Source organism: Chanodichthys erythropterus, chromosome 19 (genome assembly GCF_024489055.1).
Source record: "Chanodichthys erythropterus isolate Z2021 chromosome 19, ASM2448905v1, whole genome shotgun sequence".
Lineage (NCBI taxonomy): Eukaryota > Metazoa > Chordata > Actinopteri > Cypriniformes > Xenocyprididae > Chanodichthys > Chanodichthys erythropterus.
In genome coordinates this window covers 5,112,157-5,137,156 of record NC_090239.1, presented here as the reverse complement: position 1 = coordinate 5,137,156, position 25,000 = coordinate 5,112,157, and the positions used below count along the sequence as shown (strand labels likewise).

At 34.5% G+C, this 25,000-nt stretch overlaps 1 protein-coding gene across 5 annotated transcripts in view; it reads left to right on the top strand.

Annotated features, from left to right (window-relative positions):
• ptprea (protein tyrosine phosphatase receptor type Ea) overlaps positions 1-25,000 on the top strand; it is a 96,165-nt gene that overhangs the window by 41,887 nt on the left and 29,278 nt on the right. For 4 of the 5 annotated variants that reach the window (XM_067370150.1, XM_067370145.1, XM_067370147.1 and 1 more), the window contains one exon: positions 5,191-5,436. The gene's annotated coding sequence lies outside the window, so the exon portion shown is untranslated. Of the gene's footprint in view, positions 1-5,190; positions 5,437-22,096; positions 22,186-25,000 lie in introns of those variants that run through there. The other variant, XM_067370148.1, reaches the window with a different exon arrangement.

Below are 25,000 nucleotides of genomic sequence, written 5' to 3'. Positions count from 1 at the left end.
AGCGCTTTTACAGCACGCAGATGTAGCGATATGGAAGTGAAACTGCCCTTCTTCATGTATTTTTCTGCTTTTTCTGAAAAACAGCAGTTGTTCGTCTGTGATTCAGGGATGTTTGGTATCTCAGGAGAGGCTAAAGGTGATAGGATGAGACGGGACACACAGAGCAGTGTGGGTCTCAGCAGTGTTATGCATTCATGAAATAGCCGCACAAATGGCCTTTGCATGTTTAATAGCTGTTCAAATCTTTCTTTTCTGACTGTATAATTTATTAGTAGTGCTTGCTAAGGCAGGAATCACTATTGTTATTGCTCACAATTTGCATTGGGGATTTGAACAAACCCCTGGCCCTGACCCATCAACTCTAGTGCATAACTCATGAGTTTTGTTGAATTGCGGCGCGCTATTATTGTTCAAAGCTTTCCTACTTCTGATGTTTGGAGGATATTCATGTGGCTCTTTTTATTAATGCTATTTTTTTTATTATTTTATTTTATTGTTTGTTTTGTATATAAAATATATAAAATAAAACAAAACAAAATAAAATAAAAAATATATAAAAAAATATATAATATTTTATATATTTTACATATTTCTTTATTTTTTATTTTAATTTATTGTTTGTTTATATATATAAAATATATAACAAAAACAACAAAATAAAATTAAAAATATATAAAATGAATAATATTTTATATATTTTACATATTTATTTATTTATTTATTTATTTTAATTTGTTTTATATATAAAATATATAACATAAAACAACAAAATAACAAATATATAAAATAAACAATATTTTATATATTTTACATATTTCTTTATTTTTTATTTTAATTTATTGTTTGTTTTATATATAAAATATATAACAAAAACAACAAAATAAAACAAAAAATTTATAAAATAAATAATATTTTATATATTTTCCTTATTTCTTTATTTTTTATTTTAATTTGTTTTATATATAAAATATATAACATAAAACAACAAAATAAAATAAAATATGTAAAATAAATAATATTTTATATATTTTACATATTTCTTTATTTTTTATTTTATTTTATTTTGTTTTATATATGGAATATATAAGCATATAGATTTGTCATTTTCACTTGTCACTTTTTTGTCTTTTTTTCCCCCCAATGTCTCATTTTGGAAAAATATCTCTGAAATTAAAAGCAGAAATGGAGCTTCTATTTTTGCTGAACTACTTGAATTTAATTCCCCTCTGCAAAAATTGAGCTGTAAAGTTGTCCTTTTGATGAGGGACCACTTTTCTAGGCCGAACAACTTCTGGTTTTACTTTCACATTGTTTTTAGAACATGGAAATCTATAGTTCTTCTTCATTTATTATTATTATTATTATTATTATTATTATCATTTTTTTTATATGTCCTATTTGCTATATGTGACATTTAATGGATTATTATGCAGGATTTATTCCATAAAACGGATGTGAATGAAGCTTGCAACTTGCATCTGCCTTTCCAGCCGATCAGCTCCGTTCATTCAGTATGCTTCTGTGGTGTCTTCAGCACTCAGAATGTAAGACCAATTTTGCTGTCATATCCAGAGAATGAAAGCCTGTTATCATGACAATGAAGCTGAAAACAGTCCCGCAGAACTCTGCACGAGAGACGCTCACTGTGGAGAGCATCAGATGTGACCCGCAGGAGGAGATCAGGGATTATTCTCTACTCATCAAGGGAGTTCACGGGCAGAGCATCGCCCGTCTGAGATCTGCTCCTTTCATCTGCTCTTTAAAGGTTACACAGAAAATGTTCTGCTCATCAGGGACAACAGAAGCACACAGAGAGACACAGAGATGCGTGTTTATTGATGTTACGCCTCATTCATTTCCATGGAGTTTTTTTTTGGAAGCATTATATCAGTGTTGCCCTTTTTGAGTCATTAAATGAAAGAAAGGACGATGATGCTAATCATTTCGGCTAATATTTGGTCATTTTGAGAGTGACCATTGGCCAATAGCTGCTCCCACTTACCTGATTAACAAGTTGTAGATTTCTGCTCTGTCATTAATGTGAATTAAACAAAAGAGAAAATAACTTACTGCTCTTGACTAGCTTTTTTTTTGCACTTTAATAAGAATAAATTTATATTTAATTCATACAGGGAAGACTATGCAATTTTATTTTTACATTTTATTATTACATTTCTAGTTCTAACGTACATGTTAAAGGGTTAAATGAAAATTCTGTCATTAATTACTCATGTCGTTCTACACCCGTAAGACTTTCGTTCATCTTCAGAACACAAATTAAGATATTTTTGATAAAATCTGATGGCTCAGTAAGGCCTCCATTGACAGCAAGATAATTAACACTTTCAGATGCACAGAAAGCTACTAAAGACGTATTTAAAACAGTTCATGTGACTACAGTGATTCAACATTAATATTATAAAGTGACGAGAATACGTTTTGTGTGCCAAAAAACGAAACAAAATAATGACTTTATTCCATAATATCTAGTGATGGGGCGATTTCAAAATTCTGCTTCATGAAGATTCAAAGCTTTACAAATCTTTTGTTTCGAATCAGTACATATCAAACTGCCAAAGTCACATGAACTATTGAAATTTCGAAACACTTATGACGTAATGAAGCCTCATTTACTGAAATTACGTGACTTTGGAGCTCAGAACCACTTATTATGTTTATATAGTTTGTGTATAAAAATAAAAGCTTCAATTGTTTTTATGATCAAATACTGATTTATAATGATTTTACTATGGAAAACATGGTTACCATGGTCATTTTTGGCAAATTGTGAAATATAAAATGCATGATGCATTATCCTATCAGGGTAAACTTGGCATGGAATAGAAATATTGCTATTGTTTTGTGTTCCCTACTGTGAAGTAGCCTATATCCAAGTGAAGTGGCTTCTTGAACTAGAAAACATATAGGGCGGGACTTGAGTTTGCTGTCCTGACCTTGCGCTGGTGCTTTGGGAGGGCATGGAGACGCTAATGTTTTTGATGAAACATCACAAGATCACATTTAATTCATAACTTGTTAAATGTGGATTTTTTTTTTTGCACAAATGCATCGTTTCGCTTCATAAGACCTTTATTAACCCCCGGAGCCATGTGGAGTACGTTTATGATGGATGGGTGTGGATGGAAGCACTTTCTTCTTTCTCCCGCTCACTGCCATTATAAAGCTTGGAAGCGTCAGGATATTATAACTCTGACTGTGTTCATCAGAAAGAAGAAAGTCATATACTGGGATGGCTTGAAGTTGAGTAAAACTTGGGCTAATTTTCTTTTGAAATTTAAGTAATCCTTGAAAGGCATTCTAATGAGATGTGGCCACTTTACAATTCCACATGTGGCCATTTCCATGCATGCGTGTACAAAAACTGTGGTAACCCCACTCCAGTTGCTAGACTAGATGTTCACCATAGCAACAGCTTGGAATGCACAAGCATGAAGATTCTGTACACTTGCAGCTTTTCCCAGGTAGATAAATTGTACTTTGTCACCCCTGTCTGTTCCTCCTCCTCCTCCTCATCGTATCTATCAAGTGTCTTTCCTTTTTTCTCTCTTTATCTAAATCCTCCTCCCACTCCATTCGATCTCTCCCTCTCATTTAAATTCATGTGTGGCATCCTCTGGAGGGGCTGCTGGGATTATATTACACACAGAAGCCATCTCTGTGGTCAGGCTCCAGGGCGTTGCGATGTGTGGCGATGCCGAGAGCTGTTTAAATTTTAAAAACGCCATCTGAATCTGATGGACTGACAGCTGCTGAATTGGATTCAAATGCAGGATGGTGGCTGTGTTGGTGAAATATCAGGAGCTGTTAAATGTATTCACTCCCATTACAAACAGCAACAGTGAGCTCAATAGAAACGAGGCATGAAGTCGATTTCCTGTGTAATTTGTGTGTTTGAAATGGTTGTGTTTAACAGGACTCATTCTGAGGGAGCCATTAAGAGGAAATGACATTAGTGCTCAAACTTGAACAAACCCGTATTAAGCGCATAACTCGTCCCTCATCATTTGTGGTACAGACGTGAATGATACCTCAAATCCTAAGCATATTTGTTGAGGAGAAGTGTGCTTGGCTGTTGATTTTGGCCCATTGGACGATATAATAGGGTGAAAAGTAGACTTCAGTTGAGATCAGATTATCATAGAAACTTGTTGTTGGATTTTTGTAAATGATTTTGATCTTTGTCAGAGACAAAGTGTTACATATCTTGGCTGAATACAGGGCGTAACTTGAATCAGATTAGCAAATGAGTTGAAATTTTGTAATAATAATACTGTGCCAGGCCACATACATGTGGAAAATCAGATCTTTAGACCCTCTGTTATCCTCATTATTCTCATTGTGTTAAGATTATTATTATTATTATATGGCTCTCTGGAATACTTTGGTTGATTCTGATTGGACAGTGATGTCAAATATTTGTATATAATAATTCTAAACTCTATAATTGGCCGTTGTCCCTGGCAACCAATTTCCAGTATAGCTGTGCTAGTTGAATGCTTCTCATATCGCTTTGTGGTCCATGTATGCATCCATATAGAGTGCATTAGTGCCTGTCCTCTTTTCAGTTGCTCTGGTTCCGGAAGTATTTTTTTCATTCATTTTTCCCATAGGGATATTAAAATAGTTTTTGTTAAAGAGTTATAAGCCATGAACCAAGACAAGCAGCTACTTAGTGAATCATTCACAACACTACAGTTTATTGCAAAATATGCATATATACAAACATTTCAGTATTTTGAGAGCATACTAAGATCGACTCGATTACATGAGAGTGGGCGGAGCTAAAGAGTTAGTTTGAAAAGTGTTGCTTTTTTTTTTTTTTTTTTTTTACATTTTCTGCACAGCATCATGGGCAATGTAGTTTTTCACCAGGAATTCCACTGTTAAACTTGATAATTTTAAAAAAATAAGTTGGAATAATGCAGGCTGACTGCTTCAGCAGAAGCAAAAACCATGGATTAACAACCTGGTAGCTCACTGTAGAGCTGTCATCATAAAGTTATCATTAAAAATCAAATGGAGTGAAATGAATGAAGTTTTTATTTCCTGAACCTGACTGTTGCACTCTTTAACAACCTGTCAAGGTTTATTTTGTGATAATGACTGGCTTACATAATTACCTGAATAAACATCTAACCTGAGTCTCTACCTCTCTTGTTCTCCCTCCAGGTGTCATTGTGCTGCTGCATTGAACTCCTGGATTTCTGCTGCACCTGTTCATTCCGTGGATTTGTGGAGTAGATAGATAGATAGATAGATCTAGCAAATTTAAGAAGAGATCTGAGAGAGAGAGAGAGAGAGAGAGTATGAGGCAAAGTATTAAGTGTGAAGGAGCGATGTGACGGTTGGATTCCTCCTACAACACGTCGGCTACAATGGACTTCCAAATCATACACTGAAACATCACTGCTCAAGGTAGGGTCAAAACATTTCCACAGTAAAAATGACTGAAATTGCTGTTCTTTTGTTGTTGCTGTTGCGTGTTATTTTTTCTTTGAAGTCCAAGGTTTGTCAAGGTGTCTTGTACGGAAGAGGATTAGGGCCAAGCAATAATAACAAAATAAAACCATCTCGAGATTAAAGTTGTCAAATTTCAAGAAAAAAGTCAAGATAAAATGTTGAGAATAAAGTCATTAAATTACGAGAAAAAAGTCAAGATAAAATGTTGAGAATAAAGTCATTAAATTATGAGAAAATCTCGTTAAATTTCGAGAACAAATTCGTAATTTAATGAATTTGTTCTTGTAATTTGACAACTTTTTTCTCATAATTAAATGTTTATTCTCAACATTTTATCTCAACTTTTTTCTCGAAATGTAACTAAATTTTTCTCATAATTTAACGAATTTGTTGTCGTAATTTAACAATTTTTTTCTCATAATTAATTGACTTTATTCTCAACATTTTATCTTGACTTTTTTCTCGTAATTTAACGAGTTTATTCTCAACATTTTATCTCGACTTTTTTCTCGAAGCTTAACAAATTTGTTCTCGTAATTTAACGAGTTTTTTTCTCGTAATTTAATGACTTTATTCTCAACATTTTATCTTGACTTTTTTCTCGAAATTTAACGAGTTTTTTTCTCGTTATTTAACGAGATTCTTAACATTTTATCTAGACTTTTTTCTCAAAATTTAACGAGTTTTTTTCTCATAATTTAACAAATTTGTTCTCGTAATTTAACAAGTTTTTTCTCAACATTTTATCTTGACTTTTTTCTCTGAATTTAACAAGTTTTTTTCTCGTTATTTAACGAGTTTATTCTCAACATTTTATCTCGAATTTTTCTCGAAATTTAACAACTTTAATCTTAAGATGGTTTTATTTTTTTATTATTGCTTGGCCCTAATCCTCTTCCGTAGCCTTGCACCGGACTCATGGATAATATAGTTTAAAGGGTTAGTATAATGAAAATTATCCCATGATGGGGGATAAAACTCCTACATCATACATCATACATCACGTCACAGAGTTACTCTTGTGGTGCAAGTCGACTTGCATAGTATGTGTACGGTCGTCTGCCGGAATCTAATTATTATAGTTAATAACGTTTTAAATATGGATATTTTTCATACAAAAACACATTGCTTTGCTTCAAAAGGCCTTTATTACCCGCCTGGAGCCGTATGGATTATTTTTTATAATGGATGGATGAATTTTTTTTGGGGCTTCAAAATCTGGCCCCCCTTCACTACCATTATAAAGCTTGGAAGAGCAAGGATATTTTTTTAAAAATATCTCAGATTGTGTTCATCTGAAAGAAGATAGTCCAATACACCTAGGAGAGCTTGAGGGTGAAAAAATCATGGGATAATTTTCATTTTTGGGTGAACTATTCCTTTAAATTACCATTTTCCAACCTCTTCTCATATTTAGTTTTTGCTGCTGTACCTTTAAGACACATCAGGAGAGGGCTGAGATGCTGAATAGATGTTATCTAAATATGGTCGATCGTATGTTAATGAGTTGATGGTTATGATGTCAGTCTGCAATGATTTCTGAGTAAGCGGTTTTTGCAGTTTCGGGATGGACTGAGGATGGATTTTTGATTTGTCAATATTATGTGTAATTCATCAAACTCTCATTTCAGATGAACAAGAAAAATCCTGTTTTCCATGATTAAGGGAATATTCTGCATTTAATTCAGAAGTAATTTTTTGTGTAATAATGAAAAAAGTGCTCAGATGAGCTTAAATATACTCACCTTAATCTTTTTTTATGTTCACACAAACGCTGTAATGTTTTTAAGATCCAGTTTCATTGAAATAATCCAAGCGTAGAATGTCTGGCCTGGGGTTCATTTTCATTTCATCTTTCACACATTTCTTGATTGTTCATCATATTGCGTGTGGTTATAAAAGCTGCGTGTTCAGCACAGTCACACTCTCTGATCCTCTCAGTGTCTGCAGGAATATTCAAAGGATTTTTCTTGTTTTTTTTTGTTTTTTTTTTCTCATTGTTCCTGTTATTGCTGCTTCGCTGGCACAGCGTCTCTCATTATCAGAGCTGTTACCAAACGCTCCACAGAGGCCTGAAAACATGGAGATATTCCAGCGGGATGTGTGCAAACACGTCTGTGGATAGACAATGCGTGTGTGTGTTTGTGTGTGTGTGTGTGTTTGTGAGTCTGTGCATGCATAGTGTCCAGGACTTGTTTAAGGAATGTGTGTAAGTGTATGTATCTTATCCAAAGGTTAAGAAGTGTGTGTCAGACTCGAGCAGGAAACCTGGCTGCACAGGAAAGGAAATAACCTATCAGCCGGCAGATGGAGGACAGCATGTGCTAACACTGCACGCACACGCACAAGCACACGCACACGCACACGCACACACACACACACACACACACACACACACACACACACACACACACACACACACACACACACACACACACACACACACACACACACTGTATATGTGGTTTATGGGTACTCTACATAGATGTAATGGTTTTTATACTGTACAAACTGTATATTTTATCCTCTAACCCTACCCCTACCCTTAAACCTATACATCACAGAAAACTTTCGGCATTTTTACATTTTCAAAAAAACACAATTTAGTATGTTTATTAATCCCCACAATGTACATAAGTGTGTACATATGTTTAAATTACAGTTAATTGGCCAAAGCACATTAAAAACATTGTGAATATTTACAATGTTGCTTGATTTTATATTGTCAGCAAAATCATTGCGAATCACCCACGCATTCATGAGCTCTCATACAAATACATATAGACTCATAAATGCTCATTAGAATCCCTGTTTATGTGGCTCGGTCTGTCCACTCCAAATGCCAAGCGGAAGGGTCTGAAGTGTGTTCATTTATCAGACTGGATGTTGTCATTCTGATTGTTCTCATTCATCGCACTGTGACATTTACAAGAGCTTTGCTTTGCTCTTCTCTCACAGCTTTTCTAAAAATGAAAATTCATTCTCTCCATCATGTTGTTCCAAACCGGAATTAATTTCTTTCCTCTATGGAACATGAAAGGAGTATGGAAGCTTGCTTCCACAAACTACATAAAAATGGTTATTGCAACTTTTAATCTCAGAATTCTGACTTTTTCTCGCAGTTGCATGTTAAACTCGTAATTTTGAGTTATAAAGCCAGAATTGTGAGAATTGTGAATTTTCTCAGATTTGTTTATATTACGCAATTCTGACTTTATAACATGCTTTATAACGTGAGTTATAAAGTCAGAATTGTAAAATATAAACGTCAGTCTTTTTTCCCCTCACAATTGGACATTACATCATGCAATTGAGTTTATATCACAATTCTGACTTTGTCAAACAAATCTGACTTTATAATGCGCAATTCTGACTTTATATCACACAATTCTGACTTTATAACATGCAATTCTGACTTTATATCACACAATTCTGACTTTATAACATGCAATTCTGACTTTATATCACACAATTCTGACTTTATAACATGCAATTCTGACTTTATATCACACAATTCTGACTTTATAACATGCAATTCTGACTTAATATCATACAATTCTGACTTTATAACATGCAATTCTGACTTTATATCGCAATTCTGACTTTATATCACACAATTCTGACTTTATAACATGCAATTCTGACTTTATATCACACAATTCTGACTTTATAACATGCAATTCTGACTTTATAACATGCAATTCTGACTTTATATCACACAATTCTGACTTTATAACATGCAATTCTGACTTTATAACATGCAATTCTGACTTTATATCACACAATTCTGACTTTATAACATGCAATTCTGACTTTATATCACACAATTCTGACTTTATAACATGCAATTCTGACTTTATATCACACAATTCTGACTTTATGTCACACAATTCTGACTTTATGTCACACAATTCTGACTTTATATCACACAATTCTGACTTTATAATATGCAATTCTGACTTTATATCACAATTCTGACTTTATAACATGCAATTCTGACTTAATATCATACAATTCTGACTTTATATCGCAATTCTGACTTTATAACATGCAATTCTGACTTTATATCACACAATTCTGACTTTATAACATGCAATTCTGACTTTATATCACACAATTCTGACTTTATAACATGCAATTCTGACTTTATATCACACAATTCTGACTTTATAACATTTAATTCTGACTTTATATCACACAACTCTGACTTTATAACATGCAATTCTGACTTTATAACATGCAATTCTGACTTTATATCACACAACTCTGACTTTATAACATGCAATTCTGACTTTATATCACACAATTCTGACTTTATAACATGCAATTCTGACTTTATAACATGCAATTCTGACTTTATATCACACAATTCTGACTTTATAACATGCAATTCTGACTTAATATCATACAATTCTGACTTTATAACATGCAATTCTGACTTTATATCGCAATTCTGACTTTATATCACACAATTCTGACTTTATAACATGCAATTCTGACTTTATATCACACAATTCTGACTTTATAACATGCAATTCTGACTTTATATCACACAATTCTGACTTTATAACATGCAATTCTGACTTAATATCATACAATTCTGACTTTATAACATGCAATTCTGACTTTATATCACACAATTCTGACTTTATAACATGCAATTCTGACTTAATATCATACAATTCTGACTTTATATCACACAATTCTGACTTTATAACATGCAATTCTGACTTTGTCACACAATTCTGACTTTATATCACACAATTCTGACTTTATATCGCAATTCTGACTTTATATCTCACAATTCTGACTTTATAACATGCAATTCTGACTTTATATCACACAATTCTGACTTTATAACATGCAATTCTGACTTTATATCACACAATTCTGACTTTATAACATGCAATTCTGACTTAATATCATACAATTCTGACTTTATAACATGCAATTCTGACTTTATATCGCAATTCTGACTTTATATCACACAATTCTGACTTTATAACATGCAATTCTGACTTTATATCACACAATTCTGACTTTATAACATGCAATTCTGACTTTATATCACACAATTCTGACTTTATAACATGCAATTCTGACTTTATATCGCAATTCTGACTTTATATCACACAATTCTGACTTTATAACATGCAATTCTGACTTAATATCATACAATTCTGACTTTATAACATGCAATTCTGACTTTATATCGCAATTCTGACTTTATATCACGCAATTCTGACTTTATAACATGCAATTCTGACTTTATATCGCAATTCTGACTTTATATCACACAATTCTGACTTTATAACATGCAATTCTGACTTTATAACGCAATTCTGACTATAACATGCAATTCTGACTTTATATCACGCAATTCTGACTTTATAACACGCAATTCTGACTTTATAACATGCAATTCTGACTTTATAACATGCAATTCTGACTTTATATCACACAATTCTGACTTTATATCACGCAATTCTGACTTTATAACACGCAATTCTGACTTTATAACACGCAATTCTGACTTTATAACACGCAATTCTGAATTTATAACACGCAATTCTGACTTTATAACACGCAATTCTGAATTTATATCACACAATTCTGACTATAACACGCAATACTGACTTTATAACATGCAATTCTGACTTTATAACATGCAATTCTGACTTTATAATATGCAATTCTGACTTTATATCACACAATTCTGACTTTATAACATGCAATTCTGACTTTATAACGCAATTCTGACTTTATAACATGCAATTCTGACTTTATAACGCAATTCTGACTTTATAACATGCAATTCTGACTTTATATCACACAATTCTGACTTTATAACGCAATTCTGACTTTATAATATGCAATTCTGACTTTATAACATGCAATTCTGACTTTATAACATGCAATTCTGACTTTATATCACACAATTCTGACTTTATATCACACAATTCTGACTTTATAACGCAATTCTGACTTTATAACATGATATTCTGACTTTATAACACGCAATTCTGACTTTATAACATGCAATTCTGACTTTATATCACACAATTCTGACTTTATATCACACAATTCTGACTTTATAACACGCAATTCTGACTTTATATCACATAATTCTGACTTTATAACACAATTCAGATTTTATAACATGCAATTCTGACTTTATATCACACAATTCTTACTTTATAACATGCAATTCTCACTTTATATCACACAATTCTGACTTTATAACACGCAATTCTGACTTTATATCACACAATTATGACTTTTTTCTCACAATTGTGAGTTTATATCACACAATTCTGAGAAAAAAAGTCAGAATAGCAAGAAGTTTTAATTACCATTTTTATTTTTTATTTCATGATGGAAACAAGCTTCCATGGGGACCAAAAATGACTAAAAAGCACCATATAAGTAGTCAGTATGACTGGTGTTCACTCTTGCAAGGTGTTACAACTTCTTAATTTAAGTCTAGGGTTAGAAGGGGTAACATTGAGATTGTGACCATTGCGCGTACGAGTGGTGATGGCTAAAGACAAGACGCTACGAAAACTGCCAATAAACGGAGTTTATTTACAATCAAGGAAAAAGAAAATAAAGGTGTGAGTTAAGGATAATAATACAATAATGCAATACTAACAAATAACAACAACAAGAAAACAAACAAAGACAATATTTACATGAAAAAGAAACAAAAGTAATAAACCAGGGAAAAAGGACAAAAGAGAGTCGCCAAAGAAAAGAAAAGAACAAAACCAAAAAGGGACCCAAGCTAACTCAGGTTCAAAACTAACCTAACTCAATAAAAGAAAACAAGAAAGCAAGTCTTCAGCGCGTCAAACGCCATAACTTACCTACACTTTCTACCCAAACAAAACATACAAATGTGGCGCTCATTCCTAACTGGTGTATCTATACATTGAAGTCACTAAGTGTTGCACATGTACGTCACGTGACATACTACCTTGTCCGTTCCCAAAGATCAGGAGCAACACAGTCGAAATAATACTTAAAGAAAAAAACAAGTTAAAGAACAAATCAAAGAAAACAGTGACAGCTCAAAACTGTTCAACGTAAGAATGACATCGTACCGAAGGAACTTAACAAGCAGATCTAACAAGCACAAAAACAGAAAAGCAAAGAGCAAAGAGCAAAGCGAGCTATCCTCGCGTCCAACAAGCCGCTCTTTTAAACTCTGGCGCCGGTCCAGGATTGGCAGCGGGTAGCATGACGTCACGTGGGCTGATGATGATTGGCAGCCTCCCGAACCAATAACCATCTCTTGTAGGCGTGCCTAGGAAAAGAGGAGGGAAGAAAGAAAAACACAGAGGCACGAACTACCAGGACGTAACAAAGGCTTATGAAGTCATATGATTGCTTTATGTGAGGAACAAATTTAGATTGTTATTAAAGCTGCAGTCTGCAACTTTTTTTGTGTTAAAAATGTACAAAAATTATATAATGATAATATACAACATGAATTAATTTTCCAAACTGTGTTTTTGTCTTATCCTGAATCATTATGGTACACTTATAATAAGTGTTTATATTCGGACTATTTCAGACCGGACCGGTAGGACTCGCCGCTGAGTATCACATTAACTTAATTGCGGACAGCAGCTTTAACTGCTCTGTTCTTTTGAGTCTATGTTCACTCATACACCACTGTTTAAAAGTTTGAGGTCTCTAAGATTTTTTTCAAAATGTTTTTTTTTTAAAGAAGTCTTATACTCAAGGCTGCATTTATTTGATCAAAAAATACAGTTAAAACAGCAATATTGTGAAATATTTTTACAATTTAAAATAACTGTTTTCTATTTGAATATATTGTAAAATGTAATTTATTTCTGTGATCAAAGCTGAATTTTCAGCATCATTACTCCAGTCTTCAGTGTCACATGATCCTTCAGAAATCATTCTAAAATGCTTTAATTTGCTGCTCAAGAAACATTTCTTATTATTATCAATCTTTAAAACGATTAATATTCATTGCTTAAAGGTGCTCTAAGCTATTCTGGGTGGAGTAACTTCCTGTTGACGTTCGAAGTGTTGTCAAACAAAACAGAGGCTAGCTAGACCCTCCCTCCTCCTCCTCCTCCTCCTCTCCTCCGTGCTTCCTGAAACGCGCATTTAAAATCATTCTTGTCAGTTATTGGCTGGACCATGTTTATTATGTTTTGTGGTCCAGGCTGCACCAGTTTGTTTTTGTTGCTGTTTTTGGAGCTTGTGGCGACTACAGAGACCGTGTTTTTTTACAGTGTGTTCAGGGGACAGGCAGTTAGCGGATAGTGAGGAGATTTTTCGCGTGACATCACTTAGAGCACCTTTAATATTTGTATGAAAACTATTATTTGATGAATAGAAGGCTCAAAAGAACATTTATTTCTTTAGTATTATTCTAAATGTCTTTATATAAATATCAATTTAATGCATCCTTGCTGAATAAATGTACAGTGCACACGGTTTGATGTCAGTGATGCCAGGCATGATTGAATGTCATTGCTCATTCAAAGCTTTCATTTCGCTTTTGAAAGGCTTAGAATATAGTGCACAAGAAGCTTGGACTACATTTGTGATACTTTTATGATGCTTTTTATCAGCAGCTTAAACATTCTAGGAATATCCCACATAAGAAAGTTTGGAATGTGGATGAACTGTTCCATTAGCCTGATGATTCCAGCCAGACGGCGTTTCAGCATCTTTAACGATGGTAAAACACAAGAGACGTCTCTCCCCCTCTGTCTGCTCAATCTCTCATTTCTCTCTTCGATCGTTTGAGTCTTTTCATTTCCTGCGCTGTCTCGGCTTAGGACCAATCAAAGCTGGGATTGCCCTCCCCTGGTTTCCTGCATGGATTTCATGTCTTATTAATAAAATGCCAGCACACACACACACATACAAACATGTGCGCACACACTCTTTCCCTCTCACAATGTGATTCATCAGAGCGTGTTGTAATGCCACGGCTCCTCCTGGTTTACAACTCTGTCCTGTATTGTATAGCATCCACAATGGAGATTGACACACTTCTAAACCAGTCAGTCTTGGCTGGGTGGAGCTTATGGTGAGAGCTGGAATCTGATTGGCTATTTAGTTCACTGGGATATCTGTCCAGTCAAATGTGGCTTTAAAGTGTGCAGTTTTATGTTTATATTTCTTCTATATGTTGAGACAAGCCATGTGTAGGTTGATTTCCCTGTGGTATTCAGTGGTATCCTTATTTTTTATTTTTTTTTTTCAATTCCATTTGGTGATGATAATGGTGCGGAAATGAAACCACTTCACCTTTAATAAACCAAAGGCATGAGTTTTACTAGTTTTAGTTTGATAACAACACTGTTGCAGTACAATCAATTTCAGATAGATACAATCTGAAGTCCTGGCCTACATTTTTTATTCTCATTCAATATCCTGTTTCATTCAGAATTAAAATGGGTTGCAAATGCAGCTTCATGTTGACTTTAAACTTAAAGAGTGTTGCGATTCAGTCTCAGATTGTGTCACATGTTGTCGGAACTGTGGGTGTTTGGAAGGTGCAGGAGTTTCGGCATGTTCACCTCTTTATTTCCTCTGATCTGTCAGACTGGCACTGTGTTGACAGTGGCCACGCCCCCTCTGTATGATGCCACCCCTCATATGACCCGGCCTGCAGGGAAAGAGAGAGACACTCAGCTTGAAGGGGCTCAGATCACTGGCCTCTTGTTGAGAGTGTGTGTTTGTGCTGGGATTGTTTATGTATGTGTGTGTGCGATCAGGACAATAGCGCTCAGTGTAAATCTAGTGCGGCCCAGATTTTTATAGTTCTTTCTCACAAACCAATCCGGGCGAAAAACAGCCTTATGCAACCTTAATCAACAACATGGCACTGGCAATCTGCTCCCACACAGCACGGCATGCTGCTAGTCTGTCAGGTTGAGAGCCGGGCATCTGGAAACAGTCTCTGAGGAATTCTGCTCACACGCTGTGATGTAGAAGGGTGAGAATGATCTGACTGAACCTGCTGTGTTAAGTCAAAATAAAAGCTTGAGCGTGCTCTGAAGAGCTGGTTGAGATATTACATGGAATTAACAATTTATTTTAAAAACGATAGTAATAATTAAAGGACATAAAGCATCATAAAATAAAATTAATGCAGTTCAAATGAATTTAGCTCTATGTTCCAAGTCTTCAGAAGCAATACAGTAGGCCAGTGATATCACTGGCTCATGAATATTAATTTGCTTGCACTGATGTTCTGTGTTGTATTCTGTAGTCATGCTACCTAATTAATATTCATGAGCCAACATTCACCTTGGTACAAATTGATTGTCTGTAAATGTGCATTATAGACGTTTTAAATAGTTTTGACCTTAAAGGTGCCCTAGAATTAAAAATTGAATTTATCTTGGCATAGTTGAATAACAAGAGTTCAGTACATGGAAATGACATACAGTGAGTCTCAAACACCATTGTTTCCTCCTTCTTATATAAATCTCATTTGTTTAAAAGACCTCCGAAGAACAGGCGAATCTCAACATAACACCGACTGTTACGTAACAGTTGGGATCATTAATATGTACGCCCCCAATATTTGTATATGCCAGCTCATGTTCAAGGCATTAGACAAGGGCAGCCAGTATTAACGTCTGGATCTGTGCACAGCTGAATCATCAGACTAGGTAAACAAGCAAGAACAATAGTGAAAAATGGCAGATGGAGCAATAATAACTGACATGATCCATGATTACATGATATTTTTAGTGATATTTGTAAATTGCCTTTGTAAATGTTTCATTAGCATGTTGCTAATGTACTGTTAAATGTGGTTAAAGTTACCATTGTTTATTACTGTATTCACGGAGACACGACTGTCATTATTTTCATTTTGTAAACACTTGCAGTCTGTATAATTCATAAACACAACTTCATTCTTTATAAATCTCTCCAACAGTGTTTAATGTTAGCTTTAGCCACGGAGCACTATCAAACTCATTCAGAATCAAATGTGAACATCCAAATAAATACTATACTCACATGATCTGACACATGCATGCAGTATGCATGACGAACACTTTGTAAAGATCTATTTTGAGGGTTAAATTAGCTGTGTGAACTTTGTTTATGCTGGTTAAAGCAAGTATGAGCTCTGTGGGCGGAGAGCACGGGATTTAAAGGGACTGCGCAGCCTGAATCGGCGCATATTTAATGAAGTCCCAAAATAGGCAATTAAAAAAATGAATAAAAAAAAAATCTTGAGCTGAAACTTTACAGACACTTTCAGGAGACACCTTAGACTTATATTACATCTTTTAAAAAGATATTCTACGGCACCTTTAAGGTACAAATAAATCATACAAAATCATGTCAATTATTTCTCAGCATAATAAATAATTGTAAAACATCTCCAGCTGGTTAAACTTAGAAATGAAAGTTCACCTGCTGCCTTAAAAATGTGAGTGAACTCAGCTAAACATAGTCAAGACAATGGATTACTTTAAGGTTAATTTTTTAAAAACTTAGAAACTTGTTCAAAAATTAAACTTAAAGTAATTCATTGTCTTGACCATTTGCGAGTTGAAACAAAGGTTATCTTCAAGTTGAGGTAACTTATGTTAAGTTGAGTTCACTCACATTTGTAAGGCAGCAGGTGACCTTTCATTTCTAAGTTTAATCAGCTGGAAATGTTTTACGATATCTATTTTTTTTTTTTTTTACAGTACATGTAAAGTTACGGTACAGTTTTCTCACTTGTAGTTTCTTGAGCAATTTTATTTCAGCCAAATATCAATCTCTTAATAACGTTTAGTTCTTCAGTGCAGGTTTTACATAAAAAGTGCATCACTTAACTAAAGAATAAACCCTAGAATCAATCTGCTAATGTTGATCTGTTCAGGATTAATGTGTGTGTGGGGAACTAGCCTTTCGTTTCATGTGAAATCACAGGTTGCCTTGGCTGTGAAGATCAGCTGTTGAATTTTATTATGTAAAAGCTCAGCTGGCACGGCCTGTGATGTACTGTGTGTCGCACATCTGCCAACACACACTCATTTTCAAAGAAATCTGTGATAAAGTTTGCCAGATGTACATTTTAAAACTGTAGTTGGGTGTTTAACATGGTGTCTTTTTGAAATTTACTTGTGGTCATGGAACCACAAGTCAAATATTGTTTCATTTTATTAGCTTGGGCAGGTGTTGGACCTCTTTCAGTAAACAGTGGGGTGTTTTACTGGAAAATAAAGTGTTCTGGAAAACATAACAAGTGGACAGAAAAATATATATGTTTAGTGTATACTTTTATCATTTTCTTGTGAAGGGCTTTGTGTGATTCATAAGCAAATGTTTTGTTTTGTTCTTATGAGCATATCAGTGTTATTTTAGTATTATTCATATTTTGTTTTAGCTTTTCAATAATTTTATTAAGTGCTTTTGCCATTTTTATTAGTTATATATATATATATATATATATATATATATATATATATATATATATATAATATATATATATATATATAATATAAAATTTCTTTTTAGCTTTAAATTTTAAAGTCTTTTCTTCCCTATTGTGGCGTATATCTGAGTGAAACGGCTTCTCCAACAAGAACAAATGTTGGGTGGGGCTTGATTTTGTCCATTGGGGAATTGGTTGGATGGTTGTGGTTTGCTATTGGTGGATCTCATGTGAGTGACAGGTTGCCCCGCCCTCATCATCAGAGAAGAGACGTTGCTACAAAAAGGAGGGGAAGTGATTCTGATTAAAGATTACGAGGACACATTCATTTAAAAAAAATGATGTGCACGGATAAATTATTTATAATAAATACTGTAATATTCGATAAAAAACAAGAATCATCTATTTTGATTTCATGGTGTCTTTAAGTACTAAAATTTATAAAATTAAAACTGAAATAAAAATATATTTTATATAAAGGGTTAGTTCACCCAAAAATGAAAATTCTGTCATTAATTACTCACCCTCATGTCGTTTCACACACAACAAAAATAAAGATATTTTTGATGAAATCCGAGAGGTATATGATTCTTACATAGACAGCAATTTAACCACCAATTTCTTGGTCCAGAAAGGTACTAAAGACATTGTTAAAACAGTTGACGTGACTGTAGTGGTTCAACCTTGTGCAAAAACACAAAAATAACAACTTTATTCAACAATCTCTTCTCTGTCATTATCCTTACGCAGGTGACGCAGTAAGCGCAGCGAAGGCTTCCGTGTTTATGTCCGAATGCTGGCTTGATGAGTCGCCGTTCTGACACAGAACCTGGAAGTACTGGACGTAAACAGCGTATGAGAATGACAAAAGAGAAGATATTGTTTTTATTATAGATATTGTGATTAAAGTTATTTTTGTTTTGTTTTTGCGCACAAAGTATTCTCGTCGCTTCATAACATTAAGGTTTGGGCTAAAAAAGTTCTATGAATTCGAAAAAACAAAACAATATAGTGTCGTTGTGTGAGACGTGTCTTTGACAAATGCAGTATTCTTGTTTAAAGCCATGTTACTGAATCACCAGCATTAGCTCTCATTCAATCTGCGGATGGCTGTCGCAGAATTGATTTGCGTGTCAGTTTGCGCTTCTCCAGAGAATATGTCAGACTGAAATGAGCGATGAGAAATGTTTCTAGGCTAAAAATACACATTGTCAACCAGCACAAATGGATTTTGTGGTCAATATGTTTGGCATAGTGTCACATTATGATAAAATATACCTGTCCCAAAAATATTGGCTCTTTTAGTGGTCTAGGATCTCTACATTGGTGTATTTTTTGTTGACTGTATGTGTGTGTGTGTTTCTCATGCAGAGCTCAAGGCCGCAATCATTTCTTCTCAAACCACATCGCTTGTCACGTTTCCATGGCAACCCTCAGGAAGATGATGAGACTGTCTGGCATTATTCAGTCCGCTGCATATCTGATGTGACCTCCCTGTGCAGGCCCGCATTAATGCAAGGTTGCTTTGTGCCGAAGGCAAACATGTCGTTATTGGAAGTTGGGTGGACGGTTAACTTGATGGTCGAGATTAACTTTAAATGTTTAATGCAATGTTGTTGTTTGATGGTTGCTGTGGGTTTGTGTATTATTGGGTGAGTCATTGAGGTATCTTCCTCTTAAATGGGTTAGTGTGTAAAAACCCACATTGCAGATGGACCATCCAGAGAAAGACAGCGATAAAGACCTCCTCTTATAGTCAAAACAATAAGACGGAAGGATAAGACAGGATATTAATGAGAACTGAAAGAAGGAACAAGCAACTTAAATGTGATCTAAACGGATTATTAAAAGATAGTGTATGAATGAGAAAATGAAAAGGCCTTTGCTCTCTGTTGGTTGAACTTGTTTTAATGGCGTCCCCCAGGGTCGGCTTTGCTTTGAGGTTTCTCTGAAATAGACGATCGGCCCCCGCCAGGACAAATGTGCCTCGCTTGGTTTCCTACAGACCCGTCTGTCTGATTCACAGAGACAGCAGTATTGTAGCAAGCAGGGAAAAAATGCTCCGTAGGTCCAGCAATGTTCAAAATCAATTCAGTAGATTACTTGGCTGAAAACCGGTCTAGAACATGTCTGAGTCACATTTCATACAGAAAACAAAAGGAATCGGCAACAAATTATGTTTTGGCTGAAGAAAATTAAGCCTGTGTTCAGGCCAATTCAGATGTTTACATGCATACATACATACATACATAAACACACACACACACACACACACACACACACACACATAAACACACACAAACACACACACAAACGCGCGCACACACACACACACACACACACACACACACACACACACACACACACACACACACACACATGTTTGTTTTTGTGAATTGTGGGGACTTTCCATAGACTTCAATGCATTTTACACTGAACAAACTGTACATTCTATCCCCCTACCCTGCCCCTACCCCTAAACCTAACCCTCACAGGAAACTGTGCAAACTTTTACTTTTTCACAAAAACTCATTCTATATGATTTATAAACCCATTTACATTGTGGGGACCGCTGGCTGGTCCCCACGATGTAGGTGAACTCAGGTTTATATTACATCATGGGGACATTTGGTCCCCACAATGTAATATAAACAAAAGCACACACACACACACACACACACACACACACACACACACACACACACACACACACACACACACACACACACATATACATATATATATATATATATATATATATATATACATACATACATACACACAAAATGGCCCTGTTCAAAAGTTTGTGAACCATTGATTCTTAATACTGTGTGTGGTTACCTAAATGATCCATGACTGTTTTTATGTTTTATGATGGTTCTTCATGAGTCGCTTGTTTGTTCTGAACAGTTAAACTATTCTTCAGAAAAATCCTCCAGGTCCTGCAGATTCTTCTGTTTTCAAGGATTTTTGCATATTTGAACCAGCAGTGAGTCAGTGACTGTATGATTTTGAGATCCATCTTTTCACACTAAGGACAATTAAAGCACCGTGTTTCCTTCTGGAGCATCAGTGAATGTTTGAAGCTTTTTTAATAGTTGTGCTGTAAAGGGTTCAAATATGCAAAAAAATCCTTGAAAACAGAAGAATTTGTAGGACCTGGAGGATTTTTCTGAAGAACAGAGCTCAGGACAAACAAGAGACTCATGAACAATCATCACAAAACAAAAAAACAGTCATAGATCCTCAGGTAACCACACACAGTATTGAGGATCAATGGTTCACATACTTATGAATGGGGTTATTTTAATAAATTCAGCTATTTTCTTGTCTTGTGGGTTATATGTAAACATATTTTATGTAAAGTATCTTACTCAGGACAGTACTAAATAAAAAATGACATGCATTTTGTATGATCTCTCGTATTTTGATAAAATTATTCACATTTTCACAAACTGCAAATGGTTCCCATACTTTTTCATGCACTATATATACACACATATATATATATATACACACACACACACACACACACACTCACACACATTTTAACACATATTAATATTCTGTGCTCTTTAACACGTATCATCAGTCATATTTTCATGCATATGACCTCTTCTTGTCACAGAATTGCTGATTGAGATGAAATGAGAATGACAGAGTGTTAAAATCACACTGTCATTCTGTGAAGTTCATGGTCAATTAAACTTTATAGATATAACAGCATGAGATGAGGGGGGAAGAGTGCCAAAAACATCTCAAACAGCAGCAAGCAGCATCTAAAGGGAACTTTCTGTCACCCCTGCCAGGAATGAGGCAAAAGTTTGGGCGTTTTTCTTCTGGTCAGGCTGGGTGATCTGATGGCTGCCCAGATAAACCACCAACAGTTATGACCACTTCACTGACACTTATGGTGCAGAAATTGCTGACATCATCTTTAACTTAACGTTTGTGATTTTTCATTTTAAGTAAAGTACATGGATTTTTCTGATATGGCTATCGCACATGTGCTGGCACGTTGATGTTCGTTGTGTGCAGGCATTGCGTGTTTGAATCCAGACATTTTGTAATCCTTCCCCTTGCACTTATTTTCAGTCGTATCTTTAATATAAATAGAAAAAGCAAACTGTGAGCAGTTTTTAAATTCACATGCAATTCAGGTGTGTTTTTCCAGGTAGCTAAAGACAGACACGCGTCACATGACCATAAGCTGATGATGACAGAGTGGAGCGATGCTGTGGGTTGGTAATGGTGTTTTTCTGTAGGTAAGCAGCTCCTGGAATCTGTAAAATTATTGTTTAGTCAACAGTCTACATGGAGAGGGAGGGAATATACTATAATTTACTTTGTAAATACTGAAAATACATAGTTTTAGGAAGCTATGAATTTTAAACTATTTTTATTTATTATATATTTAATATAAATATATATGTATATATATATATATATATATATATATATATATATATATATATATATATATATATATATATATATATATATATATATATATATATATATATATATATATATATATATATATATATATATATATATATACACACACACACACACACACATGTTTGTTTTTGTGAATTGTGGGGACTTTCCATAGACTTCAATGCATTTTACACTGAACAAACTGTACATTCTATCCCCCTACCCTGCCCCTACCCCTAAACCTAACCCTCACAGGAAACTGTGCAAACTTTTACTTTTTCACAAAAACTCATTCTATATGATTTATAAACCCATTTACATTGTGGGGACCGCTGGCTGGTCCCCACGATGTAGGTGAACTCAGGTTTATATTACATCATGGGGACATTTGGTCCCCACAATGTAATATAAACAAAAGCACACACACACACACACACACACACACACACACACACACACACACACACACACACACACACACACACACACACACACACACACACACACACACACACACACACACACAAAGTGCTGTCAAATCGATTAATCATGATTAATCAAGTCTAAGTTCCACACACACACATATTATGTAAACTCAAACTTTTATGTTAGATTCAATTAATCGATTTGACAGCACTAATATAAAAGAACAAGTACATTCAGACACTTGATACACAAGCATACACACATACTTTTGTTCTTGCTCTTGCTGATTACATAAGGAAATGATATGTCTGTGTGAACAGAGGAGCGTTCCTCATTTATAGACCGAGCGGTTGCTGGGAGTTTTCGTGTGGGCTAAAAACCCCCACGACAGAGCGTCATTAATTCATGGTTAGCTGCTCAGACACACACAAACAGAGATAGTCTCACTTACCATTTAATACAGCGAGTGCATCCAGGGACGTTTCCGGCACATGTTGGGGATGGGTTAAGGCCTCACCCTAGGCTATCTGCAAATGTCTTTTGTATAAAAGGAGCCTGTCTGTTAGCTTTACCCCATGACCTATTTACAATAATGACTCTAAGAAGTGCCCTATATGCTGGGGGCAAAGACAGCAGAGCACTCCTGACCACAGCAAACACATCACATGCTCACTGAAGGAGGGAAGCGTGGGACGCGCTCGGAGGAATGAGACAGCCGATGTTTCATTGTAATTAGGTAAAAGTTAGCATTAGTGTTGAGTTTGAGTTTTTTTAAAGACTCAGAATAAAATAAAACTTCTGTCACTGTTTACCTTATGCACAATCATATTATGCCTACATTTATATTGATTTTAGTTCATTTGTGTAGGTTAAATAGTGTGTTTTACACACTACCAATTTTTTTTGTTTTGTTTTTAAAGGTCACTTCTCACCAAGGAGGCATTTATTTGATCATAAATACAGTAAAAACAGTAACATTGTAAAATATTATTACAATAACATAACTGTTGTTGTATATTTTGATATGTAATTTATTATTGTGATCAAAACAGAATTTTCAACATCATTACTCCAGTCTTCAGTACGGAAGAGGATTAGGGCCAAGCAGTTATAAAAAAAATAAAACCATCTCGAGATTAAAGTTGTTAAATTTCGAGAAAAAAGTAGAGATAAAATGTTGAGAATAAACTCGTTAAATTATGAGGAAAAAAGTCATTAAATTACGAATTTGTTCTCATAACTTTTTTCTCGTAATTTAATGACTTTATTCTCAACATTTTATCTCAACTTTTTTCTCTAAATTTAACGAGTTTATTCTCAACATTTTATCTCAACTTTTTTCTCTAAATTTAACGAGTTTATTCTCAACATTTTATTTCGACTTTTTTCTCGAAATTTAAAGATTTTTTTCTCAAAATTTAACAACTTTACCCTTAATGGTCCCTTTGTTGTACCAACGATTTTGTCCCTCGGGGTCAGATAGACCCCAAACGTTTACAGAGCGATTGCATAAGGATATATAAATTTTTTATATTATAAACTATATATCATTTTTTTTTATTTACTTCTCATCTATGCATTTATGCTGTGTTTTTGTGGATATTTTGTATTTTTTTACCTATTTACTGAACAATTACTTAACCATGTCATAAATAGGCTCATGAAAAATTGATTTTTAATAAAAAAAAAAACCTTTAATGATGAACTTAATTAAATCTAAATTGTATTTGGACATTGCTCCATGTGGTAGGGATAGAATACTACCATATAGAGGTTTGTGGAAAAAGTTCATGGGTTATAGTTAAAGAATTATGGTGCAATGGCCAAAACTTTCCAATAGAGGTCAATAGAGGCTCAATATTGACTGTGTGTTTGTGTTTATGTGTGTATATGTGTGTGTGTCTGTATGAGATAGAAAGTTCTTTCCACTTTGTGTTTATAGTCAAGAACCAGACCTTTAATTTCATGTAAAATCTTTTCATATTTAGGCCAGTTTTGTTGATTTTATTTGCCAATTTCCACAAAAATGCCCTCTGTTGCAGCCACACACGTGTGCGTGTCTATGTGTATGTGCATGTGTGTGTTTGTGTTTATGTGTCTGTATGTGTGTGTGTGTATGAGATAGAAGATTCGTTCCACTTTGTGTTTATAGTCAAGGACCAGATCTTTATTTACATGTAAAGTTTTTCAGATTTAGGCCAATTTTGTTGATTT